Source organism: Equus quagga, chromosome 6, assembly GCF_021613505.1.
Source record: "Equus quagga isolate Etosha38 chromosome 6, UCLA_HA_Equagga_1.0, whole genome shotgun sequence".
NCBI lineage: Eukaryota > Metazoa > Chordata > Mammalia > Perissodactyla > Equidae > Equus > Equus quagga.
In genome coordinates this window covers 7,486,971-7,501,894 of record NC_060272.1, presented here as the reverse complement: position 1 = coordinate 7,501,894, position 14,924 = coordinate 7,486,971, and the positions used below count along the sequence as shown (strand labels likewise).

Below are 14,924 nucleotides of genomic sequence, written 5' to 3'. Positions count from 1 at the left end.
CTCCGCCCACGTGACCTCATCTAAACCCAGTCACCTCCCAAAGACCCCGCCTCCCAATACCATCACATTGTGGGTTAGGACTTCAGCGTATGGATTTATGGGAACACAACATTCATTTTATAACAAGAAGCCAGACCAAAGTCAAGAAACAAAGTACTACTGAACTTCGGTCTGTCTGCTCATCGCAGTATCACTCCATTCTTATTTGAAAACAATTCTGTTGTTTCATTCCCATTTTTTTCCTCTCTAGTTTTCTTTTCTTTTTCTTTCCCTCTTCCTCCCTCCCTCTCTTCCTTCCTTTTTTTTTTTTTTTGTGAAACAATTTTGCAAAGTTAAGCTGCTCCTGGCATCAACAATTTGTGATTAATAGACTAAAAGTTGTTTTGTTTTGTTTTTTACTGAGGTCAAATGCGTTAATAGCCAATGGGCTTTAGGCAGCCCCTCATCTGACCACACCTTAGTTTGTCACTTTGTATTTTTAATTTATAAAAAAGCCCTATATGCAGAAAACTGTGTATGAATTAGACAATTATTTCCTACTAAAAGGATGAAAGTTAAGGATTAAAAGAATACGCCTGTCAAAGTAGAAATGAGGGTATATCTTATTTTAAATAAGTATTGTTTCAGAGGTTTAATAGAACAAACCTGAGGATACCTGAGACCTAGAGCACTAATAATAATTAAACTCTCCAACATGGAAGTTATAATTGCATCCTTAAAAAATTTCACCATCAAATATTGTAAAGATTTCTTCTAGAAAACACACATGCACATTTCTTCATGTAAATCCAATGTCGGTTAATTAATAGGCCAATGACTAGATACTTGACCATTTATAAAACCAAAAAAAAAGGCATTTAAAATCATTTAGTGTACATTAGCACAGGAAGTAGGATATGACATCTCACTCTTTAGCTTCCCACATTTTTGGCAGATTACTTCACTTATTCTCGGTTATTGATATTAATGGGACAGCTCTTTATTGTACTGTGGCAGGTTATTAAATCTCAGGGCCACTCATCATAATTTATGTTGCCATTGTCTTAAATATTGGAAATATTGGAAGTAAGATGTTCGTGGATGTGGGATGGAGGGGAATGGGTAGTTTCTTTTTCTCATTGAAAGCCCTCCCTCTTTTTCTTTCTTCCGTTCAGGATAGCTTCGATTTATAGGAGCTGGATGGGGCATTTTCTCTGTTCAATGTCTGACTCCACCCTTTGAAAACTCCTCTTATTGCCTTGGCATTATGGAATTCCCTTAGTCTGCTTTGCAGAATTAGTTTATCTTGATGTATATACCCATCTCTGTTGCCTAACTATTTTAATCATTTCTATGCCATGATAAAAAGAAAACAACCAAAATAAAATACGATTAACACTAGCAATATCTGGTTCTTTAAAGAAGTAAAGTTCTTAATCAGTTCAGGAAGAAGTCTTATTTTGTAGGTTTGTTTGACTTTATCCCAGTATAAAAAGCGTAATTAGTAAGGATAATTAACAAATAGTGGATAAATAATGACTGACTAAATTGCACGAACTAGGCACAAAAATAGCCATATTCCGGACCTACCCCCATAAAGAACTGCTTCTCCCAGTCTTCCCATTCCAATTGATGACAATTCCTTTTCAATCGCTTAGGTCTAAAACGCTGGAGTTATCATTGATGCTTCCATTTCCTTCACACCTCATAGGCAAATCCTGTCAACTTTCCCTTCAAAGTATCCAGAACCTGATCACTTTTCACTACTCCATTCAAACCACAATGATCCCAGCCACCATCACCACTTCCTGAACATTCCACAGCCTCCTACCTCTTCCCTGGGCTTCCATCCTTGCCCCCTAGAATACACGCTCAATAGTTGAGTTGGACGATCCTTTTATGATCTAAGCCGATCAAGTCACCCACTGCTCAATCCTCTGAGACTCCCCATCCCAGTCAATGCAAGTAAAAGCCAGAGTCTTTAAATAGCCCACTTCTTCAAGTTCCGCTTCCAGTGCCTCCACGTTTCTGACCTCATCCCTTTCTCCTCCAGCTCTTGCTCATTCCTCTGCAGTTATACCAGCTTCCTCACTATTTTTCTGACATGCCAGGCATGTTCCCAATTCAGGGTCTTTGCACTAGCTGTTCTTTCTGCCTAGAATGTTCCTCCCTCGTATCTCATTAGGGCCTACTACTTCACCTCTTGCTGGTCTGTTGTTACTCAAATATCACTTCAGTGAGGCCATCCTTGACACCCTATTTAAAATGTTCAACCCTCATATAACATGCTATATACACATATAACATATATTATGTATTTATTTCAATATCTATCTTCCCCCCTGCCCACCACCTGTGAAGGCAGGGATTTTCAGGTGATTTATTCAGTGTTACATTGCCAGTGCAGACGAAAGTGCCTGGCACACATATAGAACCCCCCAAAATATTGGCAAAATGAATAGTTGCTAATAAATATTTCTAGAATATCCTCTCAAAAGTTTTTGTGATCCTATTTTCTATTCCCCACAGAGTGGCTCCCTTTACACTGCTTACACTCTCCTGCGCCTGGAATGTGCTGGCTTCATTTTTGCCAGTCCCCCTCAGCCCAGCTGCTCCTTCTCCGTCACGCTTCTTAGATGACACCTAGTGGAAGTGCTTTCTTTCCTTCCTGAGACTTACTGATCCCATGTCACACCTTGTTTCTCAGATATTTATGTGCCTTGATTAACACGGATGTTAAATTCCTCCAAAGCAAGGATATATCTTCTCCAGACCCATGTGCACATTGTTATTACTATTTACTCAATAAATTCTTGTTAACTGACTAAACGAAGACATGAATAAGGGAAAAAAATAAATGAATGAAAAATGCTGTGTTCGTTTGCAAATAGAAAGAACATACAAAATCTGGAAGGGATTACTTACGGGTGTATTAGAAATATTCGGAATACACATTGATGGATTAGGCTGCTGATACTTTTTAATCATACTCATCTTGGGTGCTTTTCATCTAGTTGAACTGTTTTTGGAAAATATTATTGAAAAGTTATATTATCAAAGCTAAGAGCCACGTTTGAAAGATGAAACTTCCTCTTTCCCTCATCTCCAATAATGATTCTTTTTTTCCTATTGGAAGTTAACTTTTTTATTAATTTTTATTTTATTATCTTTAATTATCTTTAGATTAAGTAAATTAAACTTGAAGGACTTTTCTAAACAAAGCTAAAACCATCACGAAGTTCTGAAAGGAAATATTTTTTTACATACTAATTTAGGTGCTTGTCACAAATTTTATTTTTGATATAATTTAATGAAAAGAACTTATATAACCCATAATTAGACTACTCCACGAACTGGAATACTATTTAAGCTGTTACATCAACAAAGTTTTATAAAGATTACTAAGCAAACTCCAACTGAGAAAACTGTTTCTCAGACTTTTTAAAAAGTTCTGTGTGTGTGAGTGTAAGTTTCTTATATATGTTGTGTGAGTTTGTGTATGTGTTTATACGTAAAATATCTGTTTAAATGATATATCTATATGGAAGCAGTCCGTGTTCAAAAATAAGAAGTTGGATGTGCTGGAATGAGTTCTCGCCTAGAACCCAAAAGATATTAGCCCTTAAATAATAAACACAACTGCAACTGCTTATTGAATGTCTGTTTTGTACTAAGTGCTTTGCATATACACCTCATTAATCCTCCCAACAACTGTGTAAAACAAATACTGTTATCCCATTTTGAAGATTAGGAAATGGAGGCGCAAAGAAAATAAATGATGATGGTAATAAACATCAGGACCAAAGCCACTCAGCTGGTAAACGCCCGTGTGACTGTAATACTCCTGTTCTGGAGCTTTGCCGACAAGATCCAGCTGTGTCGTTAACCAGCTTTGGTATCTTAAGAAAGTCGCTGATGGCTACAGTATGAACAGTGCCATTCGGAAGTATGCAATACCGCTGTGCTTCTATGGTCCTCAGTATCTTTATCTGTACAATGGGGACAGTAACAGCTGTGTTATCTCACAGTTCACTTGTGGAAAAATGTTCACACTATTCAATAAATGACACTCACGTAAATGGTAATACTATAGTAGTATTTTAAAGACATAAATATAGTAATGCCAGTATTCCAGTGTGAATTATTATTTTACATAATTAAGTACTGGTAGCACAGACACTATTATCTTCAGCTCCAAGAACACTTTCCTGACTGCTAGTTCCTCTCTTCCCATTGCATTCCTCAGGTATGCTAATTTTTCCCTCCTGGATCGTTTGCTTCTATGAGGGAGGGAACTACATGTTTTCGCATTCCGAGTCTTCCTGGGATGCTCAGCTCTGACACTCATCTATCTGATTTATTTCCAGACCTGAATAGATTGATCTCAAACTTTTCCTTCATTTATGTTTTCAGAATTTGCTTAATTCTTTTAATTTCCAAGTTGACCAACAATAAAGACTCATCATCTAATGGCCTCATTTCTACTCCACATAGCAGTCCTGTTACTTCGGACTCTTTAAGATTTCTTGGCTAAGAGCAAACAGGATAATAAACACATCTTTCAATTGTGTAACTCTTACTCTTCCTGCTTCTATAAAACGTGATACAAAATTATTTAAAAATACAGAATTTAACTATTTTTATTTCAACTGACAAGGATTACAGGTAAGCTCTCGCTTTTATAAGTCAGTACTTTTAAGCTGTTTTAAATACATTCACAATATCTGGAAGTTTTTTTGTAACTTTTGGAAGTAACGTTACATACTACTGCTTTGAAGAATTTCTGATGAAGATTGGAGACTTGATACCTACATAGGGTGGTATTTGTTACGTAGCCACCTGGTGCAGAGGGAAGAGTTCCCGTGATTTAGGGAAGACTTCTTCAGAAGTCCCTTGCCTTCTGAAATTTGTTCCCAGCCTTCCTCTCCACCTCCCCCACTGGGAAGGGTACAGGGCCCCTGCAGCAGCGTGCCGGGCGAGGCTCTAGAGGCTGGGAAGCCAGGTGCTGTCCCAGCTGCGATACAGCTGCATGTGCTCTCAGCCTAAGCTAAGCGGGGAGCGTAAGTCATCTTGAAGTAATCATAGTTTCACCTTCTTGGAGGAACCTCCACAGCTGAATTTACGCTTGACCTTGGACGAAGCCCTTCTTAATGGATCTCCTGCGTGGACAGAGATGGGGTATGCCGAAACGAAGCTGCAGTGATGGTGCTAATCTTCCTCTGCGACACATGATGTGAAAGGAGGTAGCTTGTTAAGGTCTCTACGAAACCACAAATGGAAAGCAGAAACCAGTCGGACATTTTTTTTCTCTATTTCTCCATATTTAGTTTAGAATTGACAATTGACCCATAGACATTTCAGTTCATGAGGTGTTGATAGTGTACAGCCACTTACTGATGGTATTTTTGAGAAGCCATGACATCTTTGTTTGGGGTGGCCTCCTCCCCTGAGTACCATTCAGCACCTACCACCACACGCCTGACATCAGTGTGACAGTTCGGATCTTGTGCGGGACAAAAGGCTGCTAACACCTGTTTTCTCCTTCACAGCCTCTGAGGTCTGTGTTAGCTTAATTGGGGAGTAGTTAATAAGTTATCGGAAAGAATGTAGCCATGTATAGTTTTAATGGTCTATTATCATATCCCCACAAACTATAAAGCAATAAAACACAATAAAATCAATCTATTCTTAGTTTAAATAATTTTAGAAACAATAGAATTCACTGGCCAACTGTGTCTGAAAACTTTTGGTAGAAGACAAAGCGGGATACGCTTATCTTGACTTCTTTCAATTCATTTTCCTGAGGCTTACATCTTTCATGAATGTATATGGAAATGTAGCTTGCCTAAGAAATTCCATTGTAATTAGATCACCGACTTCAGGGAATGTCCACATAAACAAACTGCAGTGAAGGCATACTTTGCATTCTAAATCATGGAATGTTATGTACAGAAGTAACTCTATCGGAACACTAAATGTGGCCAATATACACTTAGGTCCTTTCTATGAAGGGCCGAAAAGCAGGTATTAACAGGCCAAACAAGTATAGCCAGCCCAGGGAGTTAGTTTAAGGGCAAAATGTAAAGTGTGTTCTATGTGTTTGAGGTATTTGCTTTGGAAAAAATGTGTACTGCATCATATCAAAAAGCTAGGAAAATAGATTTCTCAATACAAATCATAGTACTGTACGATTCTATAATTAGCAACACATGAAATAAGATATAGAAAGCACTAAACCAGGCATAAAAATTCAAAAGAAGTCTTTTTGCTTTAGATTTTAGAAAAGACACTAACCTGAATTACATGTATTTTAGAAAGTATACGCTTTCAGCAAACATGGAAAACACATGTGCACATGCGCACAATACACAGGAACACACACATAAACACGTGTACACACAGCATATATTAGTATTAAGTTAGCTCTTGGTCAATAATAAATTGCAAACTATTTTTTATTTCTCCTGAATTGCTTGTATTTTTCGTTCCGCAGGACCAAAGAAATGCTTAGCATATATTAGAGACATTCACTAAATATTTGCTAACTCTAACTTAATTGAACTGGATGAGTTAGGAGTATGTGCAGACTCCATGATTTATGGAAAGTCATTTAAATTGGCAGTAGTGGCCCGAACTCAGTAAACCTTTTTTAGTTTCAAATTCTCTTACTATCTTCCAGAGTACCTGCAGCGCTGACATAGACACAGGTACAGCGGACAGGATGTTCTAAAGATGTAACAATGTGCTAATTGGTGGCTCCTAAAGTTACGCCTTTAAAAAACAAAAGCATATGACTGCTTTGAATTCCTCTGTCTGTTCATATTCTCAGCTTCTCTGACACAGTATCAGTTTTTCTAATAAGAAAGGAAACAATGCCTAGCCTTCTGGAAGTGGGAGGAATGTTAACTTTCCTAACACCTAAAGCAGAGCGCATCATTTTGCCAAACCTGGAGAAAAGTGAAGACAAGCTAAAAAAGTTCTCAGGATTTTGTTGCGTGAATTTCCAAATGTGGCCTAAATTCCACATAAGGACCTTTGTGGAACCTATATTCCTCTTTCAAAGCTTTCTTTTTATCTTTTCTCATAGAGGAATAAACAAACTACAAAGTGAGCTTCTATTTTTGCTTTTTGGGTTAAAGGGTCTCTAATTCTCCTGAAGTGCAACACCGTTGGCGTGGAAACAACTAATGTACCACCTGTGGCATCTGAAGAGATCGTTTCCAGGCAGGATGTGGAAGCATGGTGTGTCTCCTGAAACAAGACCTTCCAAAGTGCTTAATCTAAGGTAAATAATGTTTCAATATCTTTAAGTTGAGAGCCCACATTCCTGAAAGCTTTCTTGGGCAAGGAAAAGGTCAGCAAAAATAACCAAAATAAAACGGCAAACCAGATAAGATTATCACATAACAGACCTAAGACCTGCCTGGTGGTGACGGTCTATCTTTGTGGAAATGTTCAGTCAACAAGCGAGCCATAAAAGGAACCAGGACGCACGTAGTTTATTGGTCTCGTGGAAACAAAATATTGATCAGACAGATAATTCCACTTGATAATCTTAAAACACTGGTCAAATAATTGGTGACTGATTTGAAGACTACAACAGATAATTTTTAATAATTGCTTCAGTGTGAAAAAAATCACTATTTCAATATACAGTACCCTGAAGAATTATGAATTCTAATTCAAAGTGATTTTTATGGTAGAGGTATAATTGTCTTTCAAGATAGAGATGGGAGAGATTCATGGTAGCGCTTTCTTAGCCCCATGAAACCGTAAGGTGCAGATGGAAGGGAGGGGTGGACGTGAAGCTGGTTACACTTAAACAAATGCCTGTATTCAGGTGTATTCATACAGAGTCACAGAGTCTTTCCTCAATTTTGCATTTACCATAAAAGGATGAGGAATCTTGAATTTTAACTAGACAGTGGGTTTGACTCTAACTGGATTCCAGGTACAAATACACATTTTCTTGAAGATTTAACACTTTCCGAAAAGGGAGCCTTTTTGAAGTCTAGGTAAAAAGAAGAGACCAGGGTGAATGACTTTTCTCTGGGGACTTACCTTACAGTCTGGCTTACTGGATAATACGGACCAGGAAAAGCAATTTCATAAAAACTAAGGTTATTATGATTTTCAGCTTGCTCTTTAGAATAAAGCAAACCAACAACGTTATTTTCTGGCATACAAACACCGTCACTTTTCCCACCGTTAAATTATTTGTCTGATTTTAGAAACTATTCGGTGTTTACTAGACATCAAAATACTTTAAGAAAGTCCTCGTCACTCTGTTTGTCTCTAACCCACTTGCAGTTTGTTTTGTGTTGAGAGTTTGTGTAGAGCTGCCAACTTAATGATAAGAAAAGAAAAAGTGAACAGAGTTTGTTTTTGCTTCTTTGGTTTAAATTAACATCTGCCAACTTCCTGGCCTGAATTCTGACAACACAATTGCTATGAAATATTGGTTTGAACTTAAAACCAGAAATCCTGAGTGTAGCTTTCTGCCAAATAGGTGCTAGTTAGAACCAGCTGCCTGCAGCGGAACTGCTTCAAGGTTGCCTGTGATCTGAGCCGGTCGCGGGCAGCACCTTTTCAAAGGAGAAACTGCCAGTTCCGATATTTCTCCGGGATGGATTAAGATTTATCTATAGCCCAATCGATGTGTTATTTCTCTTCTTGTTTAATTTATCATTGTGTAGATCTAAATTCAAGCAGAAATAATAAACTATAGCTATATTTAGTAACTTTAAGCAATTATCTTAGGATTTAGGTGGTGGCGGGAAGGGGTGTGTGTGTGTGTGTGTGTGACAGGTGTGAAAGGAGAGACAGACTATCAGCAAATACGAAAAATATAGTCATGGAACATACGTTTTAGAAAGAAGCCTTAATTGTAGGAGAAGAACGGAAATTGCAAGTCAAAACAGGCTCGACTCACACCTTTACGTATCATTTTTTGTGCAACAGGTGTCCCTGGATCGTCAAAAACAATGAAAAGTTTAACTAATAGAAAAAATTCTCTGTGGGTAGAATTGGCCACGGTCATCTCATTAAGTACACAGTTCTGTTTTCAACATAATTAGTCATCTAATTACTCATCCAAAATTAGTTATTGCATTCATATGCCTAATTAGTTATAATTTCATTCAAAGTACCCTGTTGGTAAGGCTTTTGTTCTTTGTTCCGACAAATCAAATTACTGAGGGACAGATTTGATTTGGAAATTGGTTTGGGTTGAGTCTCATCATAAACATATTAAAATATTAATGAATAAAACAGTGAGAGTATTAATTTCCATAATAAAGATAACCCCCAAATGTTAACTGTTTCCAAAGAACACGGGTTTCAAATACTAGAGCCATAAATCTTGTAGCCTCGCAGATGAGTGCTGAGGCGGAAAGGGCGAGATCTGAGTTCAAATACCACTGTTACCGATGACGCAGTCCTGTGCACATAGCACTGAAAATTCCCGTGCGGCACCGCAGACCCCAGGGGTGGAAGCCTGTCTGGTTTCTTATGATCAACACAGATCGTTCATGTTGTTTGTCTGCTGGCCCTGGCTACCAGGTAAGACTATTCTAAAAGATGATAAAGTTGTGTGATAGTTAATCTACAACTTTAGTATTTTTCCAGGGAAAATAGTTGACAGCTGTTATATGGGACTGATCGTGTAGAGTCACTGCCCTAGGACTTTGAATTTTTGCTCATTGAACCCTCACGGCTGGCCTTCGAGGTAGGTACTATTGTTAGGCTCGTTTTACAGAAGAGAAACTGGGGCACAGAGAGGTTAGAGCACTTGCCTGAAGCCACCAGGGGGAAGTCACAAGGAACTATTTTCTTAGGAAATCAACCTCAATGCAATGTATCATGAATTTTTTTCTGGGAATCATCATAGAAACAGAACAGCTCTGAATTTTAAAAGTGATTATGAAGAATATTAATAAGGATTTGCTTTTTTATTTTTTTGGCCATTTTTTTTGCATCTGCATTTAGGCATGACAGTGAAAAAGGACTTAGGCAGATGCCCACTGCCTGCCTCAAGTCTATGTGTACTAATGGGACAACGTATGAGAACGTAATTTTATCTTTTCAGAAAATATAAAGAATAATTATTACGGCCCCCTGCTTGGAAGTCAACCTGAATTCTAACAGGAAATCAGAAGACGGCATGAAAAAAGGAGCACTAGCCGCATCCAGCAATTGCAGAGAGAAAGACAGGAGTGACGAGACCTACTTTGAGATTCCTCATCCAATATCTGTTACTAATTGCCATCCTGACACATTTTCGCAATTCCTGAAATATTAGGGATGCTTCACTGTGGCCTAGGGCTGTCCTTGAATTACCATCTCTACCGTACCTTTATAATCTTACAATGTCTCTGGTGTTAGCCAACAACTTCCAAAATAGTTTAGAAGCAAGAATTCTCTGCTTCAAGACCCAGTTAAAAACAAGGCAAACGTGTAAGAGAGCCCCATTTTTATATTGGTGGATCACTGTGGGGCTTAATGGAAGGTAGCTGGGTGTCGCAGCCAGAGCACTCTAGGAGGCCCGAGTTCTAGTTCCAAGTTTGCGTCTTATTAGCAATGCAGCTTGGGGACGCGCTTAATTTCACTGCACTTCCATTCCTCTTTTGCAAGATGAAGGGACTGATCTTTTCATGTCTAAAAAGGTATGCCACGAATGACCCCACAAAAACTACTTAACCTCAATAAAACATCATAGAAATAAAAATAGAAATAATGAATATACCGTAATAATAAATAATAATGGACACCAGGGGTTGCTGTGGGCAACAAGTGAAATGATTGTTTTGATTATATAAAATGACTTGAATATTGCTTTGATGTATAAAATAATATTATGGCATATAGTTACCTCTTTCTCCTCCTCATCCAAAATCGGCAGTTAAATGCTTTCCCTGGATGCTTTACACACAAGAGAAGACCCTGGCATGAATGGGGCCATTCCATTTCTAACTATTCTATAAAATATGTTTAAAAAAAATCAACTTTTTAAAAAACTGGGCCACGGACTCATCTTTGTATTATACTCCTAAAAGGAAAGATTTAAACTTCTCAGGGGACGGATACAAAGCAGGGGAACCCGATTATCCAGCTGAAACTGTACAAATATCAGTTCGCACACCCAGCCTCAGAACAATAGGTATTGTAATGAATTCCCTTTCTCCATGAAAGCCCTCTGCTTCTATCCCCTGGTTTGCTATTTTCTCCTAAGGTCGCCATCCTGTCTGAGCTATAAAGAAATGATGCATTGCTTTCCTTTCCTCCTCACTACCTCTTGAATTTGGTACAAAAATTAAACCATTCATTTTCATTTTTCTCAAGAGTTTTCTTGCCTTAATGATTATTTTTATGAGAAGAAAGGAGAGAAAAGAGTGAAGATGAAATATGCACAGAGACTAGACAAAATCCTGAAGGGGGCAAAAACGTGAAGAATAAAGGTGAGGAGAGAGAGTAACCACTGCGAAGAGAATCAGAAAATTAAAAGTGAGAGGAAGCGGCTGAGCTGCAGGATTTCATACTCATCCTTCTTCATTTGTTAGTTTTCCGCATCCCTCGCTTCTCCCTTTCATCTTCTCTTCCTCCTCTGTTTCTGATTGTGCCCTTCAGAACTCAACCCAACTAGAAAGGCTCCTTGTCTTTCTTCCCAGATCCTCTTTGAATGATGAAATAATGTAAAGTCTATGCATAATTGCTCTGTGCTGTTCAAAAAGCATTTTCTTGAAGGGAGCTTTACACTTTATCCTTTTCAGCTATGAATGTGTGTATAATATGCCTTCAGTCCTAATTATTTTGTCACCATTTTGTTAAGTGTCCAGGATCTACATTTGAGCTAAGACACTTTAATTATCAAATTAACACAATTTCATGGTTGATATGTTCAATTTCTCACCACCGGACTTTTTAATTTTCTTTTTTTTATTAACTGGCTCCTTTCTGGTCTTTTCCCCTCATCGTACAAAGAAGCAGATAATGCCCTTGTTTCACATTCATGAACACTTTCCATAAATATCCTGGAATTAAGGTTTGCTAAAGAGCACCCGTTCTTGCAACAAAGCCTTTCCTTGTAGTTTTTCTTTATTGATTTCTAGCCCATCAATGAGATTTATTTATTCACAGGTTAGGAGCTTCAGTTCAGATGGAAATATAAAATTTTTCATAGGTTTTTCTACAACTAATTGCTTGAACTCAGTAGTCTCATGTGCAAAGAGAAAGGGACTTTGCATTAATGAAAAGAAAAGGGGCATTTAAAACTCTAGCTGACATTAAACCATGAAAAGAAGAAAGACAAGAGGTTATTTTTTAAAAGTTGTCAAACAGAAATGATAGAAGTGAAGGAGTAATGGCTGAATAAAAAAGAAAGTAATTACAAGATCCAGAATAATTAATTTCTTAAGTTCTCTATAGAGCTTATTCATTGTAAAGTACTTTACACAGTTTCTGTCGTGTGTTAAGGGCCCTGAACACATTTGTTCCTATACCCTGGGGTTGCAATTTGTCTCCTGTGAAATACGGTGCTGCCTCTGAGCAGATTCAGAGACAAAATAACTATAATAATTCTCAAGTTTAGAAATTCATCTCAATGATGCCAAACTGGCTGAGTTGGTCAGCCTGCACCACCGTTTTGATAAACAGCATTTTTAAAACAACTTTATTGAGGTATAATTTATAATCATAAAATTTATCCTTCTGAGTATATAGTTCAATGAATTTTAATAAATTTACAGAATTATGCAAACATTATCATGATTCAGATTTAGAACATTTCCATCACCCCAAAAATATCCTCTGTTCTCATTTCCAGTCAATTCCTGTTTCCACCCCTTAGCCCCAGGCATCACTAGTCTTTCTTTATATGTTTGCCTTTACAGACATTTCATGTTAATGCAGTCATATAATATGTGGTCTTTGTGTCTGACTTCCCTCACTTAGCACAGTGTTTTTGAGGCTTATCCATGTTGTAGCAAGCATCATTTTATTAACCTCAATTATACTGTTGCAACAGTTTTTCCAACAGGTTTTGGCCCAATTTGTGGTTCCTCCTGCAATCTGTTTTGCTTAAGTCTGCTGTATTGTGCGGTACATTTCGCTGGTTACAAAGATGGACACATACCAAGTCATGTTGAGGTGAGAAGATAATTTTTTCAACAATCAAAAGAATATTACTAAAGGAGTGAGATGTGAGAACAAGTACCATTACAAGAATGGGTTAGATGTATATGTAAAATATTTAGAAGGGAGAAATAGCAGCATTTAGTGGCAAAATCTTTGTTAAAGAAAGCTATTCTGAATGGAGGCATAAAGGCAATGCCTGTGAAAATACTTTGGCTGAAATACTCCAGTGTGAAAAAAATTAGCAATAGGAAGATCCTCATTTGAAGAGTGAAGAGTTAAGATGCATCAGACAAGATTAATTAATAGGAAATAAAATGCATGGAAAACATTTATTGGGTATTCGTTCAATTAGATACAAGGGAAACGAACAGAAGGATTTTTTTCCTGAAGTATTCATGAATATAAAAATTTCCATATGAAGAATATATAGAAAGTGAGTGCCTTCTCACTGAATATGATTCTTTAAAATCAAGAGCAAATTCAGTAGAAGTAATTTTCAGAGAGGATTAGAAAAACCTGCAAAGAGTGGCTGGCCCCGTGGCTAAGTGGTTAAGTTTACATGCTCTGCTTTGCCGGCCTAGGCTTCACCAGTTAGGACCCTAGAGATGGACCTACGCACCAGACATCAGGCCATACTGTGGCGGCGTCCCACATAGAAGAACTAAAATGACCTACAGCTAGGATATACAACTATGTACTGGGGCTTTGAGGAGAACAAAAACCTGTAAACATACATAGTATTGATATATGTCACTGACATTTTTCTGAAGGCATTTTTACAATAGTGTATTATTATTTTTAATTTTTAAAATAAAATTACTGGCAATTTTTTTCAAGGTGTCATTTTATGGTTACTGAATCTGAAATCGTCTCTTCTTTGTGGACAACAATTGACTTCTTTTTTTTTACAAAATATGCATTTAATGAAGAGTTTGTTCAAAATCATAACATACTGTAGTATTTGTGCAGATTCAGAGTTGTTTCTGGGAAGAAATCCTGACTTGAATTCAGTGGAAATACACCTACAATCTTGAAATGAATGTACAATATATTGAGACCTTCCAGTCAACTGAGTTGAGGATACAGCCAGTGCCAGCTGAGCCATGTTGGAGCACAAGGTGAAAGGAAAAATGCGAGCCCTTCTGTACATGCTTTTATTGTTTTTTAAAATAGATCTTATTTTTTTAAAACAGTTTTAGAATTACGGAAAGATTTAAAAGAGAGTGCAGAAAGCTTCCATATACCTCCTCACCCTGTTTCCCCCATTGTTAATGTATTACATTAGTATGGTACATTTGTTACCACTAGTAAACCAATATTGGTATATTATTATTAACTAAAATCCACAGCTTATTTGGGTTTCCTTAGTTTTAACCTAATGTTCTTTTTCTATTCCAGGATCCTGTTCTGGATGTCACCTAACACCTAAATGTCATGTCTCCTTAGGCTCCTCTTGCCTGTGATGGTTTCTCAGACTTGTTTTTGATGCCCTTGACACTTTTGAGGAGGATTGCTCAGGTTTTGAGGATGCCCCTCTATCCGAATTTGTCTAGTGTTGTTTTCAAGGTTAGGCTGGGGTAATGTGTCTGAGGGGAAGACCACAGAGGTAAAGTCTCATTCTTGGATCACATCAAGGGCACACACTCTCAGCATGAATTATCCCTGTTGATGCCAACCTTGATGACATGACCGAGCTGGTGTTTGACAGGTTTCTCCACTGCAAAGTTATTTTTCTCCCCTTTCTACATTGTCCATTTGGGGAGAAAGTCACTATTCACAGCCCATACTTAAGCAGAGCGGGGCTGTGCTCCACC

At 37.7% G+C, this 14,924-nt stretch overlaps 2 long non-coding RNA genes across 3 annotated transcripts in view; both read left to right on the top strand.

The window, feature by feature from the left end:
* Nucleotides 1-10,255, top strand: part of LOC124241260 (uncharacterized) — a 71,477-nt gene extending 61,222 nt beyond the window's left edge. For both annotated transcript variants that reach the window (XR_006889155.1, XR_006889156.1), the window contains 3 exons: nt 7,119-7,264; nt 9,607-9,706; nt 10,067-10,255. This is a non-coding gene — a long non-coding RNA (uncharacterized LOC124241260). The remainder of the gene's footprint in view (nt 1-7,118; nt 7,265-9,606; nt 9,707-10,066) is intronic.
* Nucleotides 10,256-10,902: 647 nt separating this feature from the next.
* On the top strand, nt 10,903-14,206 carry LOC124241332 (uncharacterized). Its single transcript, XR_006889175.1, has 3 exons — nt 10,903-11,435; nt 13,001-13,122; nt 14,080-14,206. It is a non-coding gene; the product is annotated as an uncharacterized LOC124241332 (long non-coding RNA).
* The last annotated feature ends 718 nt before the right edge of the window (nt 14,207-14,924 follow it).